A 24,724-nucleotide genomic window follows, 5' to 3' on the forward strand; every position below is an offset into this window, starting at 1 on the left:
GGTTTTAAAAGCTGTTGCAGTATCTGAGTGAAAAATGATTAAGAAATGTAATGTTAGTGTGTATATGCACTTAACTTGGTTTTAAAAGCCGTTGCAGTATCTGGCTAAATTTTCCTTCTTTTTTTTTTTTCTTTTTTCTTTTTTTTTTTTTAAGGCCATATATTTGCATGTGGAAGTTCACAAGGTAGGGGTCAATTCAGAGCTGCAGCTGCAGGCCTACACCACAGCCACAGCAATGTCAGATCCGAGCTGCATCTGTGACCTACACCACAGCTCAGGGCAACACCAGATCCTGAGTGAGACTAGGAATCGAACCTGCATCCTCATGGCTACAAGTCAGGTTCATTACTGCTAAGCCACATGGGAACTCATTAATTTTCTTTTTTATTAAGGGAATATATCAGTTTAATTTTTGATTGAAAGCATGATTGCTAGGGTTAAAAGAATTTTTCTTCTCCAAATTTAATTTCTTTCCATCATTTTGTGTGGAGCATTGAGTGAAATGCTCATGGTTTAGTTTTATGAAAGGGAAGGAAATGACTTAGGAAAGTGCAAACTGAAAAAAAAATTATGGTGGTGATTTTAGTTAGGAATTCTATTTCTATTTTAATACAAATATTTTTAATTCTCACATATATAAAATATGTATTTTGTAACATTTTTTGATTAAATTATTTGTTCAGAAATTTTATGAATCTCAACTATGTCAATGCAATGGAGTTTACATTTTCTCAAAAATAAAATAAAATGATATAAAATGAAAAAAATTATTAGATATTACAAGTATACCCAGAACTAGATATTTTATATACAGGAAAAATTTTCATAACCAGGAATTAGTTAAATTATGGAGAAATGAGTTCTATTATGAAATGACTTCTGGAACTTATATTTAAGTATAAAATTATTCAGAATATATGATACTAAAAATGTTCTATGGCTGTTATTAAATTTTTCATTCTTCTAAGTATTTAGCTTATGGGAAATTGGTCATGGGGATTTAGAATATAACACAAATTTGAATTGAGACTGTACTCTTATTAGTAAACACATCTCTCTGGTGCTTTGAATGACTGTATTTGGGGTCTTTGATCAACATCAAATTAAATCTCCATTTTAAAATTATTAAATTTACTATAATAATAAAATTTTATAATTTCAAATTATACTTATTCTTCTTAAATATCTTGCACATAGAAGACTAGGAATACTTATATCATTCTAGGTATGAAAAGTTTAACATATAAGCTAGATTTTAAGACAACAGGTCTAACCTAGCTTTTGTTACTTGAATGTTAGATAAGCAAGAATAAGAAAACATACTCAATGGAAAACAGAAAGATAGTTATCCAAAGCAAGAGAAAACTAAATATAGCCTCAGGAATAACTCCTAGTATACCATGAATTTTAGTTTGAGTTAAAAAAAAATATGATTTTCTTTTTCATGGGCATTAACAATTATGATATTGTGATTAGTGCTGTCTTCTTAATGTTAAACTGATACATGTCTTGAGGCAGCAGGATAAATCTTAGGAGATAAATATCATCTTAGTCTGCTGGGCTTCCCTAACAAAATACCTCAGACTGAGTTGCTTAAACAACAGAAATGTATTTTCTCACATTTCTAAGTCCCCAGTCAAGATGCTGACTGACTAATTTTCTGGTGAGAGCTCTGTCCCTGGCTTGTGAAGACAGCTGCCTTCTTGTTATCTATAAATGTGGGTACCCAGATATAGAGCGAGCAGTCTCTCTCTTCCTCTTTTTATTAGGCCATCAGCCCTATTGAATTAGGGACCCACCTTGATATTGTGTAACTTTAATCACTTCTGAAGACCCTATTTTTTCAAATGCAGTCCTGGTGGGGGTTATGGCTTCAACATTAGAATTAGGGGGGATACAGTTCTGTCCAGAGAAAATACTGTGACCACATACTCAATCATACAGTCTAGCCATCACGCACTTCTTGATTAAATCAGCAAATACTAGCAGAGTATCTTTTCCACTTGCTGAGTTTCTAGAAGCCATTGGTATTGCATAATTAGCACCTGCCTCACATTAATTTGAATAATTTAGCAACTCTGAAAGGAGTTCAGCAAATTTCTATCCAGCTTTAAGTGTTAAATGAACCTGACCTTATTCTTAAAGGAGAAAACTTTATGCTGGAGTAGCAAGACCCTGGGTTCTTTCTGGAATTGTTTTGCCTGTGGATTAAATCACTTCATTCTAGACAATTTGCTAAACCAGATGTTTTCCTTAAAGCTATCCATTCATCAATGTAGTCTCTTCCCTTTTACTGTGTTCCATTCTCCCAGGTAATGCTGATAACACTGGCAATAGTTCTTGCTGGCCATCTCAAAGGCGAGTCCAGGTTTTCTATAAAAATACTCAAATTAGCATCAATGTTTGTTTAATAAATTTGTTTTCAGTGGCCAGAGACACCAGTTTGAGTACAGAGTTCTTAGCCTTCAGAGGACTGAAAGCATGGTAACAATGCTAATTTTTATTATTTAATTTTGGGTATTTTCCTGTTTTATAAAACAAATATGTGATTTTGGATAAACTATGGTCAAATTAGCAGACTTTTTAGGAAGATTTTCTCTGTTAAAAAAAAGCAAATATATGTTTACCCACAAGCACAAAAGTGGGACCTTATGTGAAAATGGAAGCTTCTCAGAAGTTCACTGAAAATATTGTGTAGGACTTTGGACTGCCACAAAGAGAAGTAATGTCTGGGAAGTAGTTTGTGGAATAAGTCAATTTTGCATGGATTTTGAGTGGCTAGGGTATCCCCAGCTAAGACCTAGAATGCATTCATTTCATGTAACTAAGCACCTACTATTTTCTGCCAGTTGTATGATAGAAGTGGGTAATACCTTGTAATAATTTCTTGCAAAATTAATTGAAAATGAGACAAGCCACGTTTGTAAAGTTCTCTTCAGTTGACATTTGTTAGGTACAAATATTTTCCCTAGGTTAAATGGCAAGCAACTTCTCTTGCCTAGAATGCTGTTATCTTCTATTGAAAGTCAACCATGTACCTCGAGTCAGTTCATCTTATTTATAAGCTGAATTTATAAACTTCCTCTTGTATTTTTTTTTAAATTTTTAAAGGGTTTTAAGCCTTTTCATAATGCATTTAACTAACACTGATTATATAATACCAGTCTTCAAGACTGCTTCTCTCTCTGCCTAAAGAGAAATGAGGTATAACACATTTATTAAAGGATTCATTATTGCTGATTCTAAATATTTGGAACCTCATCTCTGACGCAGGAAGCAGAGCATTGAGGATGTACACCTGCATTTTGGGGGCTTGTGGAGAAGATTTTGCTTACTTTAAAAAATCCTTCCTTTTCCAAGACTTGCTAAGTTCTTCAGGCTAAGGACTAGTCGGTCATTATTTACCAGACTGAAAAAATGACTTTGGCACTACAGCTCACAAAAATTCTCTCTAGATTAAAAGACAAGCAGCTTCCCTGCCTATGAGCTGTGACATTTCTACTCCGTCTTCAAGATCCAGTGCAATGTCAGTTGTGATAATGAAGTTTTATCTGACTTCTCTGTATAGAGTAGTCAATCATTTCTCTCCTTTATGCCCTCCTTGGAAAATCAGAAACTGTAAAAGAGATGAGACTTACACAACCTCAAGCTAACAAGTTAGTCTGTCACAGTTTTGTACATTACGGCAGTAAATCCAAGGCTTTGGAGTTCACAATATGAGAACATGTCTTAACGCCATCACAGCAGCCAGTTACCTATGGCATCAGTTCTCTGAGCCCCAGGTCTCATTTAGAGTTGCAAAGAGAGTTAGGTGTTGCCTTCACAGGAAGTGGGGTGTGTTGTAGAAGAGGGACTCCAAATTCAGGAACCTCAGTTTTACAGTAGGCCTGCCAGAAAAATGCCCACCTTCCCCTATGGACAGAGACATTATTGTATTGGAGTACAAGGTTATCTGCTAAGGAAGAGAGAGAGGCACCTCAGTCTTGGCTATTCCGAAATGTAAATAAACCTGGAGGTGTGGGCTGGGGTGGGGAGAGATCTCTATGTTTTTGCCTTGGAATGTAGGAGACACCACCATTTATGTAAAGCTCTTTGCTTATAACAAAGGACAATCTGGAGCAATTTAACTGTTAATGATAGGCAGAAATATGAATTATCTCCCAGCACCCATATCTTGCAACAATCTTTACAGTAACGCTTTTTCAATTTTATCCCGATAATCTATGAATTTGACTCCCTCAGCTCTTGGTAAAATACCCAGTGTATAGTAGATATTCTGTGATTGCATTGTTAAGAAAATAATGAACACAATCAAATTTTAAAAACTGAAGATTTATCTTATGTCTATTAATAATACTACATTCCATGTCACCTTTACCTCACACTTGTGCTAGTAAGCATCTCTTGCAAGTATTTATTTTGTAATTAATCTCTTTCAAATGTGACACATTTTACCAAGTGTGGACATATTTTTCTTTTTAAAACAAATGATAATATGACCATAAACCCTGTGGAATAAAATAAATTTCTGTAGACTCATAATCAAAACTGTCTTATGCTTTTTATCACTTTATTCTGATCTTATTTTTGTCTATTATTCACTGCAAACTTAGTCTTCGACTATTAACTTTCCACTGAATATCTGTAAACTAAGAAACTTCAAGTTTTCTTATAGTATATGCATTAGCAACTAATTATTTTAGCTTTTAATTTTCTAAAAAAAAATTTTATTTTGAATTTATTTTTGAAGGATATTTTCACTGGATAGAGAGTTCCAAAATTTTGCTTCCTTTTCTCTCAATATTTTAAAGATGTAGTAACTTTTGGCTTGCTATGTTTTATATAAAAATAAATTGATTAATTTTATGTCCTTGATGTAGTATTTTTATCTCTGCTTCAAAAATTTTCTCTTTACCACTGGTTTTCAAAATTTTGAATATGAGGTGTTTTGTTGTAGTGTTTATGCTTCTTGGAGCTTTTTTGAGCTTTTACTCCTGTGGATTTATATTTTTCAATAAATCTGGGAAATGTTTAGCCATTATTTTTTAAAATACCTTGTCTGCAACTCCCTCTCAACTTCTGTGACTACAGTTACATCGTTTAGATTGCTTGCATATCCCATAGATGACCCTAGCTTTGTTCACAGTTATCAGCCTTCTTATCCTCTGTCCTCTTGTTTAGGGTGTTTCAATTGATATGTCTTCAAGTTCACAGATATTTTCTCTCCATTCTCTAATTATTTTGTTTTGCATTTAAATTGAAAATGTTCTTTAAATTTTTAAATATAATGGCAATAAATTGGCAATAGATGTTTGAAATATTTGTTGGCTAATTTCATCATCTCTGTCATTTCTGGGTCTGTTTACGTTGGTAGTTTTTACTCTGTGTTATGACTCTTACTTTCCTGTTTTTTTTTTATGTCTAGTAATTTTGGATTAGGTTCCAAAGAATATGAATTTTATGCATGTTGAATTTTTGAGTAGTTTGTCACTATTCCCATAAGGTGACTTTTTCTTAGATTTCCAGTGAAACTTTTCAGGAATCCAACATGATCTTTCCATTCATGCTATCTCAACAGAAATATATTACATAGAGTACACACTATAAATTTTTATTCAAGGAATAAATAATTGAATTATAATTTTTCTGTCCTTTCAAACAGTATCAGTGGTCACACATAAGATTCCATTCCAATGTAATAATACCAATATTTCAAATGTATTTAATGAAAAAAGAATACATTCATTTTTTTTGAGGATGATGGTAAAATCAAATAATATACAAGGGAAACAAAGTAAAGACAAGAATTTTCTGAATACAAATTTGAAATACTTCTTCAAAATTAAAGTTACCTTTTAAAACCTTTAAAAAATTATTTATAGTAAAATAAATAATTTTATTTTTTTATAAATAAATAAATATTTATTGTATATTATGAATGCAATCAAGTACAGAATATTTCCATCAGGAGTTCCCATCATGGTTCAGTGGTTAATGAATCCGACTAGGAAACATGAAGTCGCAGATTCCATCCCTGGCCTCACTCAGCGGGTTAAGGATCAGGCGTTGCCGTGAGCTCTGGTGTAGGTCACAGACACAGCTTGGATCCTGCGTTGCTTGGGCTCTGGTGTAGGCTGACAGCTACAGCTCCGATTAGACCCCTCGGCTGGGAACCTCCATATGCCATGGGTGCAGCCCTAGAAAAGGCAAAATAAAGACCAAAAAAAAAAAAAAAAAAAAAAAAAAAAGAAGAAGAATATGTCCATCACTTCCAAAATAATATGCTTTAATACACACACACACATTACGTATATACATATATAATCTTTACATTTTTAGAGGTTCAAAGTCCAAAATGGGTCTGGATCTAGCTTACTGGGCAAAAATACAGGTATTGGCCTTTGTTTTAGAGGCTTTAAGAATCTTTTACCATGCCTTCTTTCAGTTTTTAGAGGCCAGTTTTATTTCCTTGTTCATGTCTGTTACATTATGGCCATTTTTACAATATTAATTTTTCCAACCCAGGAACATGGAATATGTTTCCGTTTCTTTACATCTTCTTTAATTTCCTTGATTAATGTTTTATAGTAGTCAGCATATAAGTCCTTTATCTCCTTGGTCAGGTGTATTCCCAGGTATTTTATTTTTTGTTGTGCAATTTCAAAAGGTATTGTATTTTTGTATTCCTTTTCTAATATTTCATTGTTAGTATACAGAAATATGATTGATTTCTGAATGTTAATCTTATATCCTTCTACTTTGCTGAATTTGTTGATCAGTTAGAGTAGTTTTTGGGTTGAGTCTTTAGGGTTTTCTATATATAGTATCATGTCATCTGCATACAGGGACAGTTTTACCTCTTCTTTTCCTATTTGGATGCCTTTCATTTTTTTTTTTTTTTTTTTTTTTTTTGGTCTGATTGCTGAAGCGAGGACATCCAGTACTATGTTGAGCAACAGTGGTGAGAGTGGGCATCCTTGTCCTGTTCCAGATTTTAGTGGGAAGGCTTTCAGCTTTTCTCCACTGAGAATTGCATTTGCTGTAAAAAGAAAACTATAGGTCAATATCTTTGATGAATATAGATGCAAAAATTCTCAACAAAATTTTGGCCAACCAAATCCAACAACATATAAAAAAGATCGTACACCACGATCAGGTGGGATCCATCCCAGGTTCACAAGGATGGTTCAACATATGCAAATCAATCAACATCATACACCACATTAACAAAAGAAAAGTAAAAAAACACATGATCATCTCAATAGATGCAGAGAAAGCATTTGACAATGTATAACAGCCATTCATGATCAAAACTCTTACCAAAGTGGGTATAGAGGGAACATACCTTAACATAATAAAAGCCATTTATGTCAAACCTACAGCAAACATAATACTCAATGGAGAAAAACTGTTCCATTATCTTTAAAACTAGCAAGATTGGCCCAAATCCTTTTCACATTATTGTCTTTCTAGTTCTGTCTCTTCTGTTTTCCTCAGTTTTATAAGTGACCTGGTGATTACATTGGGCCTACCTGGATAATTCAGAATGATCTCCTTATTGTAATATTCTAAATAAAAATCACATCTGCAAAATGCCTTTTACCATGAAAGGTAACATCCACAGGTACTGGGGTTTAAAACATAGATATATTTGGAGGGGACCTTATTCTTCCCATTATAGGATAATTTACATGTTTTCGCTTTATGGAAGTATAACATTTTTTCCTTTCTATTTCAAATTTTCTTTACTTATGATTCTGAAGAGTGGTATAGTCTGTAATCCTGTTGATTTGAAAGTACAAATTGAATGCTCACCTTGTAGGCTTATCATTTTATTCTAGTTGTTGCTTTAAGCTTCTATGTTTTGTGGTTATTTATTTATTATTTTGGTATGAACATATATATAAATAAATGTAACTTCTGTTTTACATTGGAGTATAGTTTCTATATCATTTTATTTTTAAGACTCTTTGGTGGAGGTTAAGTTTTAAGGAATATGATTTGATCCAGGGCATATTTCAATATACCTAATAATGAACTCAGCTCTAATGGGATGCTAATATATTTATGAGGTGTGTAATTGTGTTTCAAAACCATTATGAAGAAGCACTGTAGCATAGCAGAAATAACCTGGCACCAAAGTTCAAATAAGTTGACTCTTAGTTACTTGTACTATTAATGAAGCTAGAATTCCTAATGCTGAATTTCTTCTTAAAATATCTCTTCTTTATTTAATATCAAGATGTTTTCTTCTCATTTTCATTTTGCCAAATTTTGTGACAAATCCAGAGACAAACTTAACATTTTCTTTTTTTTTTTTTTTTTTTTTTTGGATTTTTAGGGCCACACCTCCAGCATATAAAAGTTCCCAGACTAGGGGTTGAATCAGAGCTGCAGCTGCTGGCCTATGCCACAGCTACAGCAACAACAGATCCTTAACCCAATGAGTAGGGTGAAGGGTCGAACCCACAACCTCATGGATACTATTCGAATTCATTACCACTGAGCCACAATGCGAACTTCTAACTGATGTTATTTTAATGTTACTAACTTCTATTTCTTGCATTGATATCCATAGAGTTCTATTTGTAAGATTGAGTTCAGAAAAGAAATAAGCGTCTCTGATTCCTGACCAATTTGTGTTCATATTGAAAAAAAAAAAAAAAAAAGGAGTCCTAGTTGTGCTTAGGTTACATGACTCTGAAAAATTATGTAACTTTATTCAGTTACCTGCCTACTTAATTTTATGTCTTTTTATAGAAATCGAATTGTGACAGAATAAGAATTGTATTGTAGTTTTAACTTTTAACTTTTCAAAAAGTGATTATTTTAACTATTTTCACCTATTTGCAGGGCTGCTCAATATGTTATGAGTTGGTAAAATCAAGGTCACAACACCATCACATACTAGTCCTTGAAGAAAAATGCCAGTTTATTTTAGGTTAGCATTCAAAGAAATAGTAGGATACATTCACTAATGGCATTTTCTCTTATTTTAACAAAAACATTCATATATGCAACACATGTTTTAAAGGACTTTGTAAGTTAGCTATGTAAATTAGCTATTTGAGGCAGAAGAGAAAAAGAATAAAAACCAGGATCTGTGCAACCAGGTCACTCTAATATGGAGTTATTTTTTGTTCAAATGAGAAGTATTTTGAAATTTATTTTCTCTCCTCAGTTCTTTAGGTATGGACTTGATTTAAAATACATAATAATATATATGAATAGCAATTCTGGGAAGGAGATTTGGCTTAACAATATTTGGAATATTCTGAGATATTAATTTTGACTGCTGTCCACATTGCTGACAAATCTCTTTGGAAACTTTTCTCAAAGAGCTTTATGACTAACATAGAAGGATTGTTTTTAAGTTTTCTTGATTTATTTTTCAGCATCTATTGTTTGAGATCAAAATCTTGAGTAATTTAGAGCTTAAGTTTAAATTATTCCCTTTGAGGTGTTTGGATAATAAAGGCTAAAATAAGAGTATAGTGTTCTGCTATATTTCAGATTTTAAATGTTTATTCTTTTAAATCATAGAAACTCATAAGATTTCCTATAATGTTTGATTTCAAATAGCGGAATTTATTTATTTATTTATTTATTTATTTATTTAGTCTTCCTAGGACCTTACCTGCAGTATATGGAAGTTCCCAGGCTAGGGATCGAATCAGACCTACAGCTCCTAACCTATACCACAGCCAGAGGAACACCAGATCTGAGCTTTGCCTACAACCTTACATCACAACTCAAGGCAATACCAGGTCCTTAACCCACTGAGCGAGGCCAGGGATCAAATTTACAATTTCTTGGATCCTAGTTGGGTTCATTAACACTGAGCCATGATGGGAACTCCATCAAATAGTGGAATTTTTTAAATTTGCTGTATTGTATCTAATTACATAGATAGTTATCAGTAATCAGTCTAAGCATAGTTATGTGAATTGTCTCTATTTCTACAAAATATGGCAGACTATTGAGGATGTCTTAATTTCACTTATGATTTTGACTACTTAATTCAATTACTTAAGCTGTTGAAATGTGATACTCTGATCATTCTTGTTTTCACAAATTGGAAAATAAAATGTTTTATTATATCATTGTTTAAAAATTGCATCTTGGATTTCCCGTCATGCCTTAACAGTAACAAATTTGACTAGTATCCGTGAGGATGCGGGTTTGATCCATGGCCTCACTCAAGGAGTTAAGGATCCACTGTTTCTGTGAACTGTGGCGTAGGTTGCAGTTGCTGCTGGGATCCTGCATTGATATGGCTGTGGTATAGGCTGGCAGCTACAGCTCTGGTTTGACCCCTAGCCTGGTAATGTCCATATGCCACAGGTGCAGCCCTCAAAAGTAAAAAAAAAAATTGCATCTATGGGAGTAACAAATGCATTCTGAATCACTTCACAATGCCATAAACAGGGAGACATGGAATGCTGTATAATGAGGTGTAAACTTTGTCTCCTGTGTGAAGATCATTGCTCCTAAGACTAACATTAATACCTTTCTTCTACTTCCAAAGAAAATTAACCAAATTATTTGCATGTTCCAAAGTGTAGATTTTGTTTAGGAATTATTTTAATAATGCACCGAGTAGAAAATAAAGTTTGAATTATATATAGTTGACCCTTAAATAATGTGGGGTGTTAGGGGCACCAACACCAAGGTGGTCAAAAATCTGGGTATAACTTTACGGTCTCTCTCTCTTATCTGTGGTTTCATATTTGCAGATCGTGTAGAATGGAACTAAGTAGCTAGTGAAAAAAAGTCCACATATAAGTGGACCATGCAGTTCAAACTGTTATTCAAGGGTCAACTGTAATATAAAAAGTTACAGACCAGTGTGTTATTCAAAGTAGTTATGTTCTATAAAGTCTTGCAATGGCTGATTTAGGAAACACTGAGTCATTGTTCCTGCAGGAAATATCTTTATATCTATCTACCTACCTATATATCTATCTACCAGTCTACCTACCTAACAACATGTATATCTCACATGTAATCAAATCATAAAAACTCATTCTGGTAGATTTTATTTTTTTATTTTACAAAAGAGAAAACAAAGGTCCAGAGTAAGTAACTTGCCTGAGGCACCCTCTACGAACTTATGCCAGAGCTGGGATTCAAATCCCATCAAACTGCCCCCAGAGCAGGAGCTTCTTGTGCTAACATACTCCCCCTCTTGTCTCTATCCCTATTGACATGTATGAGAGCAAAAGGGGAAGGCCATGTCGCTTCCTCTCACCTCAGGTGGGAACATGGAAGTTGGAAAAATCCATTTTTTCCTTGGCTTTGCACATGTAGGAAATCAGCATCAAGCACTGCAAATGTTGATTTAAGGGTTATTAGCTATTAGTCGAATTGGCATACACAGGATCTGTAAATAATAAGGGTCTACTCTGCTTTTTAGTATTCCTCTTTATGTTATATAAATAAAAACACTTATTTATAGGAAAAATTAAAGCAAGCTACAATAAAGGGGAAAAATAAAATTAATTCTCTTGGAATAACATCACACACACCCCAAAATCAAAGTATTCACTATCATTACAGTAGTGACTTTGGAATGGCCCACAGAATTTCTCTGAAACTAATTTAGATAAAATGTCAAGACCTCACTTATCTCTGATTTTATTGTTAAAAATGTGGGGCACCAGATATACAGCACCGAATATCTACATGGTGCCCGTTGCAATGTCCTTTATGCTTACTGTTTCATTTACTATCTGAGACAAAACCATGAATCAAGTTTAGCTATTGTTCAGGTGGTGAAATAGTCTCATGTAGGTTAAATAACTTTTCTAAGATAACAAAGCAAGCATGTGTCTGAGTGAGGATCCTGGAAGTAATTATCTGGGACCTCAAAACTCATGGTCTCTCCAGTACATCACACAATTCCCTAGAGAAAATGCTTTATGGTGCACATTACTCTTAGAGTTGTGTTTAACAGTGTATCTGTTTTACTTGGATAAAAGTTCTGTGAAAGCAGAAACAAAACTGTCTGGCCCAATATTTTTTTATCTCTGATTCCTAGCGTAGTGCCTAGCACATCATTAACAAGCTTATAAGTATTTGTGGATGGTATACATGGAAATAAAAGGATTAATGATGACCTAATTATGAAGATCAGTTTCCTAAAGCTTTTAGGTTAACTATGTTACTCAGCTCAGTTTTTTTTTTTATTTTTTTTTTTATTTTGGCTATGTATACTCTGCCAAAAGTGAAAACCTAAATTTTATAATCAATGATTACTGAAATTACTTTTAGGTTTTTTAGGATATTTCTGTATGCAACACAGGGCTCTCTTGTGAACCATTTCCTGCCATTACTATGCTCATTGATGACTTTCTTTATTCTACCTTCTAAGTCTACATTGTTGGCAAACCTCAGGCTGAACACTGTGCCCATTCTTAAAAAGCCATCTGCATGTGCCCAGGAAAAATAGCAAAGAACAGAAAAAACCCTGTCAAGCTCTTATCCTTTGCCAATTTCTTCATTTAACTTTACTGTGTACTATGAGTGCTAGTATAAAGTGGGTATTCTGATGGCTTCACTTCTTCTCAATGGTCTGTATTTTAAAGAAGCAGGAAGAACAGAGACACAGAAAAAAAACAGCCAGAGCTGTCATTACAAAATAGCAGACTGATATATGTTACCATATTATGTATGAGAGCAAAATAATACTTGACAGAACATATTTTAATGTATGTATCCATAAATGTGTATTCATGTTTAAGCTTAAATTTTGTTATAAATATTTAGAAATACATAGAAATATAATAGAGAATGCTTGTGATAACTCATATTCAGAGAACTTGGCAAATGAGAACTCCGAAAGAAGGAAAATTTACCAACATCTTCTTATATGAATGTTTCATTAAAACACTTTACAGTTAAAAACAAACAATAGTTTTAGAGAAATTTAGAGCAAAAACAGTATCTTAATTTACTTATATATAGCATTATCCTTATAATTAATAACTGATCAGAATACAGAGAAAGCACACGTTTACTATGACATTCTTAGAAATGTAGTTTTTCTCTAATTTTTTATTACAATGTAAGGAAAAGAAAGTTTGGGGGAGATGATTCTGCTAGCAGTGCCTTTTCATTTGAGCTTTCTGGCTCTGTGTATTAAGGATAGAGCTTCTTAGAGTTAACACTTTAACAAACAGGATAAAAGTCTTCTTGCTCATGAGCCCAGTGGTCTTTACATATGTCCTTTAGAGGTGGAAGTTCTTCAGGAGTACCTCAGGGGAAGCTAAAGGTGATAATGGAGAGACCAAGGAGAGTATCTTTTCTTAGGTGATATTTCAAGGTCTTAAATGAGTTTATCTGCTTAAAGGGTTCTGTGCTAAGATTTGAGCCATTTATCCAGACACTTTCCTTAGATCAAATGCTCATAGAATACTTAGGAACATAGCCTGGTAGATTACAAAAAATTTATGTTGGACACTGTAATTAATATATTGGGGGAAATATCCTATTGCCTATACATAGTGGAGCATGTAAACTTCTGTAGAGATTCTTGCTTGAGTGAGAGCTAAAGTCTATATATCACTGAATCTGACCATTAATTTTAGCTTATTTTTTTCATCCCATGCAAGCGCAATATGTCATACAACATGGTCTCAATGTTTGTTAAAAGAGCCACAGAAAATACCCACAGATAGGGTTTCTAAGCAATTGATGTCCCACCCAATCCCTAGGAAATGACCAGTCAGAGGATGCTTATTCCTTTACCACATTTTTGTTTTCCATAAAGGAGAAGAGAGTTCAGCTCCTTTCATCTCGGGGAATATCCTGGTGAACACTTATGAGCCATTTCTCTATCCCTCATTCACTTCTCCTTTAGGATGATGAATGGTTTATCTGATTTCTGAGTTTCACATCCATGGGTTCCCCTTTACAAGTATCAGTTGGTATAATGCATTCTCCTTCTCTTGTCCTCCCACCTCCTCTGAGTTTTATCCCCTGGCCCAAACCTTCAAGTTGGGAGGAGAGGTGGGTCCTAAGAAAGTGTGTCAGGCCATCATCTGAGCTCTACCTGAGTAAGGCAGGTTTATGTGGGTCTAGGGGTTTCAGTCCCAAGTGGGATTAGGAGACTCCATCATACTCTCTAATCTAGCTCTGCAAGTGAGGATTGATACCGTTATGTCAATTCCCACTTGAATTCTTGGGTCTGTTGTCATTTGATCGGAACTCGAAAGGTGGAAGGGATGATTGATTAGAATATCCAAACTACAAGTATCATTTAATAATTTATCATACTTATTTAATGTACATGTCAGATTCTTCTAAGCACTTTACATAAATTAATACATTTAGTTCCCACAGCAGCCATTTAAGGTGCGTGGGATTAAGATGATAAAATAGAGGTTAGGTAAATTTCCTAGGGTCATAAAGCTAGGAAGTGGCAGAGCAAAGAACCACACCCAGGTATTATAGACAAAGAATACCTTAAACACCATGTTATACTGTCTCTCTGACATTATCTACTCCCCACAATTAACTGGAAGAATATTGAATTAGATGCCTGGAGACCAGGGCTCTCGTTTCCTTGTATCTGCTATGACCTAGAAGTTTTATGGTCCTTTGTAATACTGCACTTTTCTACAAGTTGAAAGAAGCTTCTGGTTTAATGGGAAGGAAATGATGGATTTGGCTTGGGATATATTTAACATAATGAGATACTGGAAGAATTCAGTCAAACCGCAAACTTACAGTGGAGACATGCAATAACTTTTTTTTTTTTTTTTGAAATAGATCATTTGGAGTCCTCTCACTAAAAATGAAGTCAGATAAACTCCTCTCCTTTTCAAAAGGATTTTACAATTTGTAGGACTTTTCTCCCTCACAGTCACTATCACATGTGTTATACAGGGTGGGGAGTTATTTGATTTCTAATTTATAGAATTTTAGAAAGCAAACTCTAAAAGGCTAAATAATGTAAGTCCACAAACTTTCTCTAATTTACTATAACTAAGGTCAGATAAAGACAATGGCCCCCAAAGCTTGGGTGATATTATATTTTTTAAATATATATTATGTTATTATTTGTATAGCAGAGAAGTGCTTTGACAGGAAAAATAGAGTGGAAGCTATATAAGATAGAAAATTTCACAACCATAGAAAACACAATAGCAGACAAAAATAGAAAATAAAAGCATATAAAATGTGGTTTAAGCCATTCACTCAAATAAGTGCACAATTTATTTTTTGAATCATGGAATTTAGCTTTTTTTTCTTTTCTAAATTTATACAGAGAAAAATACATTTGACCCTTGAACCATGTGGGAGATGGAACACTAAGCTTCTACATAGTTGAAAATTCAAGTGTAACTTTACAGTTGGCCCTTTGAATCCATGGTTCCACCTCTGTGGATTCAACCAACCACAGATTGTATAGTATATAGCAGTTGTTGGAAAAAAATACATGTATAAGTGGAGCTGTACAGTTCAAACTCCTTTTGTTCAGGGTAAAGTATACATTTGAGTGCTTTCTGTATAACAAAGTGTCAGATTTTAGTGGGCTCTTCATTTCAACAATATTATATTAATGGTAATCACTCAAACTGATTGTAGTTTGTCTATGTGACAAGCTCTGTGCTTATTGTTTTATGTGTATTATTGAACTTCATCTTTAGACAAACGTTATGAACTGTTTCCATGCTGACCTAGTGAGGCAGAATTGCTGGGTAACTAAGAGCTTGAACTCTGGAGATAAACTACATGGCTTTGCTCTACCAGTAAATTTGGGATGATCTTGGGCAATTTATGTCACCTTTCTGGATTTCCTCATCTCTGAATGGGGACTCATGATTAAATTTAACTCATGGGATTGCTTGTTTTGAATACTTAAACAATGCCTGGCAAAGAGTATCTTTCAATGAATATAAGCCAAAGATGTCACTTTAGAGGTGAAGAAACTGAGGTTTAGAGGAAATGAGTTATCCAAAACAATGTAGCCAGCTACTGTAATTAATCCACAGCTGAGACACTCTTTGTAATAAATGCTTGCTCTGCATTTCCGGGTTTTGATATTTGGCTCAGTTGGATACTGACCATTTTATCCTCTCTAATAAGGCGTGACATCCCTGTTTGTTTTTCTTTTTTTGGTTTTTTTTTTTTTCCTATTTTTTTTTTCAGCAGTTTATTTTGTTTGTAGTGAAATTATTAGCTTCTCCAGACCTCGATACTTCCTACCTTCACCTCACAGGTGACGAATAGCCATAAAAATCATGGCATTAATTGTGTGAATACTTGTGTGATTCCTGTCTGCAAGGTAGTGTAAACTGCCTTTTATTTTAAAATTTCATTTGATCATAAAAATAAGACTATAAGCTGAATATTAATATTGATTTTAAAGATCTGAAATCTGAGGTACAAAGTGGTAGCAACTCAATCACACAGCTTCTAAGTTCCAACTGGATGTGAACTCAGATCTTCTCAATCCTGAGACATATATCTTAGCCTCTGTATTATAGAACTTCTCTGGAACACAACATTGATAGAGCTGGGCCCTGAGAACTTGTGAGTTCATAATTCTCAAGTTGTGGTTGCTTGTTTTGTCTCACACAGCTTATATAACATGGTCATCAATGTCAAAATAGAATGCATGTTATTAGGAAGCAAAGAGCATCAGCATTCCTTAGATGTGCTGAAAAGCACAGCACAAACGGATATGCTAAATTGGCACAACACTAAAGTAATAACTCAGCTAATGGGAAACATGAAGCCAAGAGCTGATATCGAGTAATGGTTTTGGAAAAAAGTTAGAAAAATGCATTCTTACGAATTTTTGTGAATTTTGGTTAGATCCGAAGGGTTGATACAGCTATTCAGAATATTCCTTTGCTATTTCTGTGCAGCAGTTTGTAAATTATTTTCTTTTCTGATGCATCTAATTTAGTCACATTTCTTGGCTTATGTTAAAGCACCTTTTAAAGCATAACTCTTTTTGAGAATACTAACCTAATTAAAATAACTGGGTTCTACTCCTGGCTCCGATATTTCCCAGGTTTTGACCTTGGATCAAAAATATATTCCCTGGGTTATTGATACATTTGCCTCTAAAATAACAGAATTGGAATTAATTTTCAAGGCATGTACATTTTTTGACATCCATCTGGCATATTGCTACTTTAGAATTCTTTAAAAGAGATAACTTTTAATGGATATATGTTGTAGATACCTTTTGTTTTCTCTCTGAATTCATACATCCTTCTCTTGTTTTGGGGGGATTGTTTATTTGTTTGTTTGTTTTTGACTGTGCCCATGGCATGTGGAAGTTCCTGGGCCAGGGATCAAACCTTTGCCACAGCAGTGAAAAATCCTTAACCCACTGAGCCACCAGAGAACCCTAATACATTCTTCTTTTGATAATATGTTAATTTCTCCCTAATGGGCCACATCTGCTTCCACTCTTCACTCATTTACTCTCCATAGGTCTATGGTTATGCTACGGACCATTTTAGCATTATGTTACTTGACTGCAATGACTTGTCTTTTACTTTTACATATGATATTGATGATAATGGAAAGGCAGCAGCAATGGGAAACATTAGGAGATAGATACTTCTGGCCATTGAGAATTGGAAGTGGGAGTCACCATGTAATAATACACTTGGTGTTTTTCCTACAATTTAGCTAAATTGCTCTGCATTTTCTTAGATTTCTATTCACTACAAAGCCACTTCACCAATGCTGGAGGTGAGAACCCTGAAATTAAGCAAAGAAAAAAAAAGTAACAAAAAGCTAACATTTATTGAGCACTTAAAATGTGCTAGGCAATGTTCTGGACACGTTATAAATGTTAACGTTCTATATTTAAAAGTAATAAAGTAAGATGGTTTTCCCATTTCTACCAAGTGTACATAATTACTCTCCTTATTGACCTTGGCTTTTGGAGCCAGAAGAAGAAATAGAATGTACTGAGTAATATATTTGCCAAAAGGGATCATGATTTAATGAAGAAGGAGAGCCATGTTGTGTCTGCAGAGTGAATATTGAGTGTGTTACATAAAAAAGAAAAAAAAAAAGATGAAAAGGTAAGTTGGGTTCAGAATGTGAGTGTCTATTTGTCAAATTAAGGAGTTTAGATTTTATTGTGTAAAAAGAAGGAAGTCAAGTTTTTAAGCAATATTCTAATGTAGGAGTTTATTGTGAGAACAGCACAGAAGTGGACTGGGTTGACTGCTTCAGGTTTATCTTCTATGCAGTGTTATTAATAGCTTTATCATCTTTCTCACTGCTTTATAAGTTAGAAAAATGTTTTAAATCCACATAATGCTGTAAAATATTATTATTAAGGGGTTTTAAAAGTCTTGAGATAATTGATACTATTAATATTCTGTTAAGAAAGAAAAACAAAGCTAGCAGTAGAATCGGTGTTACAAATCTAGTTAGAAGAGGTGAGGGGGTAAAATAGACATACGCATTGATAAGATAAATAACTGTGACAATGATCAATTTATTGCCTCTCAGCTGTGCAATTTCTTCTTTGCTAGCTAAACTAATGTTACGCTTTGTCAGTAGAGTGCTTTTGCCTGTTGAGATGTTAGAAGAGAAAGGGGCTTTTTCTTTCTGGTTCTGATGTTCTCCTGTCGTCTCATAGCTTCTGTAACTTCTGGCTTTGTGGTTCAAGCCAGCAGCTTCCCCTGGCATTCCTATGGTTTGGTCATTAGCAAATCCTGAGGATCAGGCATCTCCCTATGGGAGGCTTCTCCAGGCACCCCAGGGGGAAAGTTTCCAGCACATTCCAGAGCAGGATTTCTAGCACAGCACCAAAGCAACTTCTTGGGCATTTAATGAGTCATAGCCATGGCTTCTCCAGGAAGGTCTGGATCTCTGCCCTGAGCTGGGGGGTAGGACAAGGAAGGAGGGAACACTATCTTTGGTGTCCTCTCTTTGCCACAGAAATTGTGGCTGTCTTAGTCAATTTGGGCTGCAACAGTATAATACTTTAGGCTAGCTGGCTTAAATAACAGAAGTTCTGGAAGCTGGAAATCTGAAAACAGGGTGGTGGCATGGTTAAGTTCTGGGAAGGGCCCTATTCTAGGCTGCAGACTGCTGACTTCTCCTGCACCCTCACGTGCCAGAGAACAGGGAGGGGAAGCAGGATCACTCACCACTCTCCTAGGAGCACATATTTCATTCAAGAGAGCTCTAGCCCCATGACCTCATCTAATACTAATACCTCCCAAAGCCCCGCCTCCTCATGCTATCACCTTGGGGGATTAAGGCTTCAATATATTAATTTTGAGGAGAGGAAAGGGAAAAAATTTTTGAAGTATAGTTGATTTCAGTTTCTTTACTCTTATAGGTTATTACAAAGTATTGAATATAGTTCCCTGTACTATATAGTAGGTCCTTCTTGATTATCTATTTTATATATAGTAGTGTGTATATGTTAATCCTTAATTCCTAATTTACCCCTCCTCTACTTCTACCTTTTGGTAACCATAAATTTGCTTTCTCTGTCTGTGGGTCTATTTCTTTTTGTAATAAATTCATTTGTATCATTTTTAGATTCCACATATAAGCAATATCATATATTTATCTTTGGCTTACTTCACTTAGTATGATAATCTCTAGGTCTATTCATGTTGCTGCAAATGACATTATTTCATTCTTTTTAATGGCTGAGTAATATTTCATTTCACTTCATTGGTTAGTTTCAAGAACTAACAAATCACATTCTTGTTTTACAAATTCTATCTTAAGTGAGCAATTACCACTGCTCCAAATTTTCTGACTGACTTTTAAAGATAAGTTACCCTAATGTGATCTCAATGTATACTTCAGCACTAATCCAATTTACCTAAAAAACAGAGCTCCATAGATGTTTCTCTAAAAAGCGAATGGTTGGATCTCTATTACCCTTTTTTTGGTATCATAACACTTTTTCATTTAGAGTTTTTTGTTCTATTTTATGTGCTTATTTTTGTTCTGGCATAATAAACAGGGAAGGTATAAAGTCTAGAGGAGGTTTCCTTTAATTAAATTCGGAATCACTAATTGAGTCATTGAAAAACTTTGCAGATGGGAAAAAGATGATGAGATACCATGATTCCAAATGGGACAGTATTAGGATTGATTCTGTCATAGATGAACAATTCTTTAAAATTTTGCTATTTCTTTACAAGTGCTGAAATAGCATGAAAATTAAACATTGAACAGCAGTAATCATTTACTATAGCTTACATTTAAGAATGAGATATTAGGGTTAATTGGAAAATTCCTATGTAAAGAAAAAGATTTGAATACTGGGCTTGATTGCTTTGGGTTCTTTGTAGTACTAAGCACTTAAATTCAGTTTACAATGCCTTTCATTATTACTATTTATAATATTCATTTTTTATTTATTAGCAAGTGTTTTCAAATGCTATGCAATTGCATATGAAAATATATATAATATAATTATAAATTATACTAACTCTAATACATAGTTTAAAAGTTAAAAACCATTATGTATCTCAGAACCCTAAGTATGGCCTATTTAAACAAACTTACTAATTTATAGAATCTAAATGTTATATTTACATTTTAGAATAATTTTCCTTTGAAAAATATGACTGTAAAAAGCATCTTAATACCTTTCTAGGGAAATCACAGTGCTTTAGTATACATGGATATGTTAATACATAATTGCTGAAAATTGCAGAATACATGAGTTTGAATTCATTGTCATCTGCCAACCAAACTCTTCTTATCTAACCTAATATTGAGGGCAAAATATAATTTTTTTCCGCTCTCCATATTTCAGCTCCAGCAACTTACATAAGGAGAAATATCTTAGAGTAGCTTTTCTATTTACTGTGTAGCTATTTTTCCCCCTTCTTTTTCTTAATAATTGTACCTGTTTAATTTTTGTCTCCAATTGAAATACTATAAAATGTTTTCCTAAGCTCCCACTTAAAAGTATTTTCTTATTGAGTAATTGCAATATAATGGCCTGCAATTGCATTAAGCATTTGGAATAAATAGGAAAGGATTGAGTGAAAGCAAAATGAATCCATTATGTTTCTGTTGAATAGAGACAGGAAAATAGAGAGAAGCCCTAACTCAAAACATTAATTTCTATAACTGTACAAAATGTTCATTCCTGAATTTTCCAGGTAAAGGTAAAAGTGAGGTTAACTTTATACAGCCCAAAAGATTATCCCCAGTTGTCCTGAGGAGATAAATACTTGTGTCATGGTTGTTCCCTAGAGGGAGGTTACAACATCCCCACCCAGCGTGACTCTGCTGGCATAACAGGCTGGAGGGAATGAAGAATAAAGTCACAGAGATTCCTGCAAATCCAGAAACTGACCCTGCCATCAGAGATCAATCCAAACCACACTTGAGCAGATATAATTTAGCTGCAGTATGTCATTCGGGTAGCCTAGGAGAAATTTTACTTATGCCTTAGGAGAGGGGGCAAGGAAAAACATCTTTATATTCTGTGTTTTTCTCTGTTTTTAACAGTGAAAACAACACTGCTTTGTAATGTTATAAAATACATTTGACACCTTATCTCAGTTTCAGAGGGGGTGAAATTTCATCATTTAATCCTCCATAGCCCAAGTCCAACATTTTAATTTTTCATTAAACATTTTGGTCATACTATGGCATTTAGGGACTTCTTTTTTTTCTTTTTAGGGCCACGCCCAAGGCATACAGAAATTCCCAGGCTAGGAGTCAAATCAGAGATGCAGCTGCCATCCTACCCCACAGCCACAGCAACACAGGACCCAAGATGTGTCTGTGACCAGGGGCTTCTAATGCCATATTTTTTCCTGGAGCTTTCAATGAATATTTTTGTATTTAAGCACCCTTAGATTATTGTCCTAAAACAAACTTATTTTTCACAGTAATAGAAATACTTAGCAATCATTTTCAGTAAATGTCATTTATTATCTCAAAATTAGCAGGTAACCCTGGTAATGGTAACTATTACGGAAGTCTTTGATGATCAATATATTTAGGTAAAAATATATTAAACAAGTTTTTTATACTACAAAATAATGATAAAGCTCTTGCACCTTATCTTTTCTGGAACCAGATAATACAAAACCTAGCAAAAATGTACTTATTGCTTTTCTTTCTTTATCTATAAAAGTGAAATGTATTTATCATTAGCCTTATTTTGGTTTTCAGTCTTTTGCACAGAGAATACAAGATGGAGTTCCCTTGGACATTTAGGATTTTTCAATATTACAATGCTCATTTTTAGTGGCTTTTAAATTTCTTTAGACCATCTTCAAATCTCTCATGTCATATTTATTTTCAAATGTTATGGACCACCTTTAATTCAAATAACATTTATGGGTGACTATAGTAGATCTGTCCTATAGTATATAAGGCTAAATGAAATAAAATCTTCATTTTTATAGTCAGTGGATATAAAACCAAATGTATTTTATGTTTTCCATTTTCCAAATATTATTCAAACACCAGTTATTTATTTTGTAAATTTATGAAACTTAATAAAAACTTTCAAACTCTTTTTAAGTTGTGGATATTTAAAATATAGGTTTTTCTTACTCTGACCAAGTCACATGGCACTTTCTCTCATCCAGATGGTAATATTAAAGTTATTTTTAGTGTAAATTACCATATTTTACTTTTCATATGCTCCTTGCTTAGTTGGATTTCAAATCTACCAAAATATTCAATAGAGTACACAAGGATTAGTGCTTTTCTTAGCTCTCCCAAATTCTTTAGTTATTGCATGCATAGTAATAACCACCTTGAAGCAGCTCATTCAGTGGAGCCAGCTGCTAGGGTCATGTCCTAAATACAGCTTAAACAGCAGGCTCCAGTCTGATGAAATCTGACCGGTAATCATGGAGCAAACAGAAGCTCAGCAGCCGTTCATATTTAAGATTCAGCAAGCACACGAAGCTGAAAGCACCTCTTCTGCTTTGACATTATCTATAGGGCCAATCCTCAATATGCTGATTCTATCGTAACACAGAAAATTGGTTAATTCCCTCTGGAAATTAGCAATGAAAAAAGTCTCTCCTTGAATCGTTCTTCCTTCTTCTTTTGATTGGCTGATGCTATCTTTCCTTTACCTGAGGAGAAAAGAAACATTTTTAAAAAGTATGTCCATTTATAAAACATCTGCACATTTTCAGTATGTTTTTGATGCACAACGTGAGACTTGATCTGTGCCAATGAAGTTGAGATAGGTATTCTCCCAAACTAATCAAAATATTCTTAGAGAATGCATGATGTTTTTTTCTTTTTGTAGGCACTGCTTTTTCTTTTTATGATATGTAGTGTTCAGCTTTTTGACTTGGAGACGTGTTTTAAGTGCAGGGGTGCTGACTTCTAAATACTCTGTGTAATTGTCTCCTGTTTCTCAGATACAATATTATATCCACTGCAATATAGGGATGTGTGTACACGTGTATATACACACACATGTACTATAATATCCTGATTATGTTATACATTAGTTATGATATGATATAATACTGTCAACCACTCATAGGAAAACTCATTATGGAAAAATGCGTGTAGAGAGATTTTTCTATCATGATAATTCTGAAGGTGACAATTTTGAGATTGGTGGGTTTTGCTGAGTGTACCTTGCACAGACTACTTCCTTTGCCTTTTGCAAATGTGCTCAGACGATATCTGTTAAGTGTGCCTGAATATATGTAATTACCCTGACCTTTAAAATTGGGATTAAATCGGTCTTCTTGTGATGTAAGTGCAATGATGAATCCCTCTGTTTAAAAGAACAATGAGATGCTTTCCGTATGGTCATTTAGAAATATGAGGAATTCTTTATTTTTTCTGCTTTAAACCTCATACCTACACTTTTTTTATTAATGTATTGATCCGTGCTACTTCATTTGTCTTTTATGCCATATACGCAGTTTTCTTCTCCCAACCCTCCCCAGGGTAAGGATCACTACATTTTAAGCCGCCTTGTTCCCAAAGCCCAACACTGTACTATCAGCCAATTCAGATGTGGGTTTAATGAATGGTTTTGATTAAGATAATGATACTTATCTAGTTACTATTTACAGACCATTTAGCAACAGTGATCACCTTTAAATTTTCTAGCACACCTTGTGGCTTGTATGCAAATTTGAAATAGATAAAAGCAATTTTTAAAAACTATTTTGATCTTAACCTTTACAGTTTGGCTGCCTTCTTCACTGATTTTGGAGCCATTTCCCTGGCTTGGGTGTCTACTGTGGATGAGTTCACACAGTTTTAAACTCAATTTACTTCTTTCTGAGCAATTTTTTCCCTTTATTTTCACCAATTTTCAATTAGAAACTCAAGGCCATAGGGTGGAGAAAGAAGAAGTTTCTTTGAGTGACTTGAACATAAATTTAATCTGTTGCCACCATTTCAGGCAATCATGCTTTGTTCACTAGACCATCTTCACTGAGGTTAGTTTTACTTCTTTTATTTTAAATAATGGGGCTCCTAGCGAGCCAGTTTCTGTGGTTTTGTGGCAGTTTAACTATCCGCCTCCAGTAATCTCACTCTCTTCTTAAAACAATGGTGATACAAAGCAGAGCCTAGAATGTGCTGCTGTTAGCCCAACAGGTCATAATTCAGATGTGATAGAGGTAAGTCTTCAAAGGAACAAAATATTATTGCTACAGCTACTACTGTCACTACAATAATAGCTACAAATCCTTTAATCATAACATTAAACATATCTATTAAATATTTACTCTAAATTTACCCATATCATCCCTAT

The sequence above is a fragment of the Sus scrofa genome, chromosome 8 (assembly GCF_000003025.6).
Source record: "Sus scrofa isolate TJ Tabasco breed Duroc chromosome 8, Sscrofa11.1, whole genome shotgun sequence".
NCBI classification, from domain to species: Eukaryota; Metazoa; Chordata; class Mammalia; order Artiodactyla; family Suidae; genus Sus; species Sus scrofa.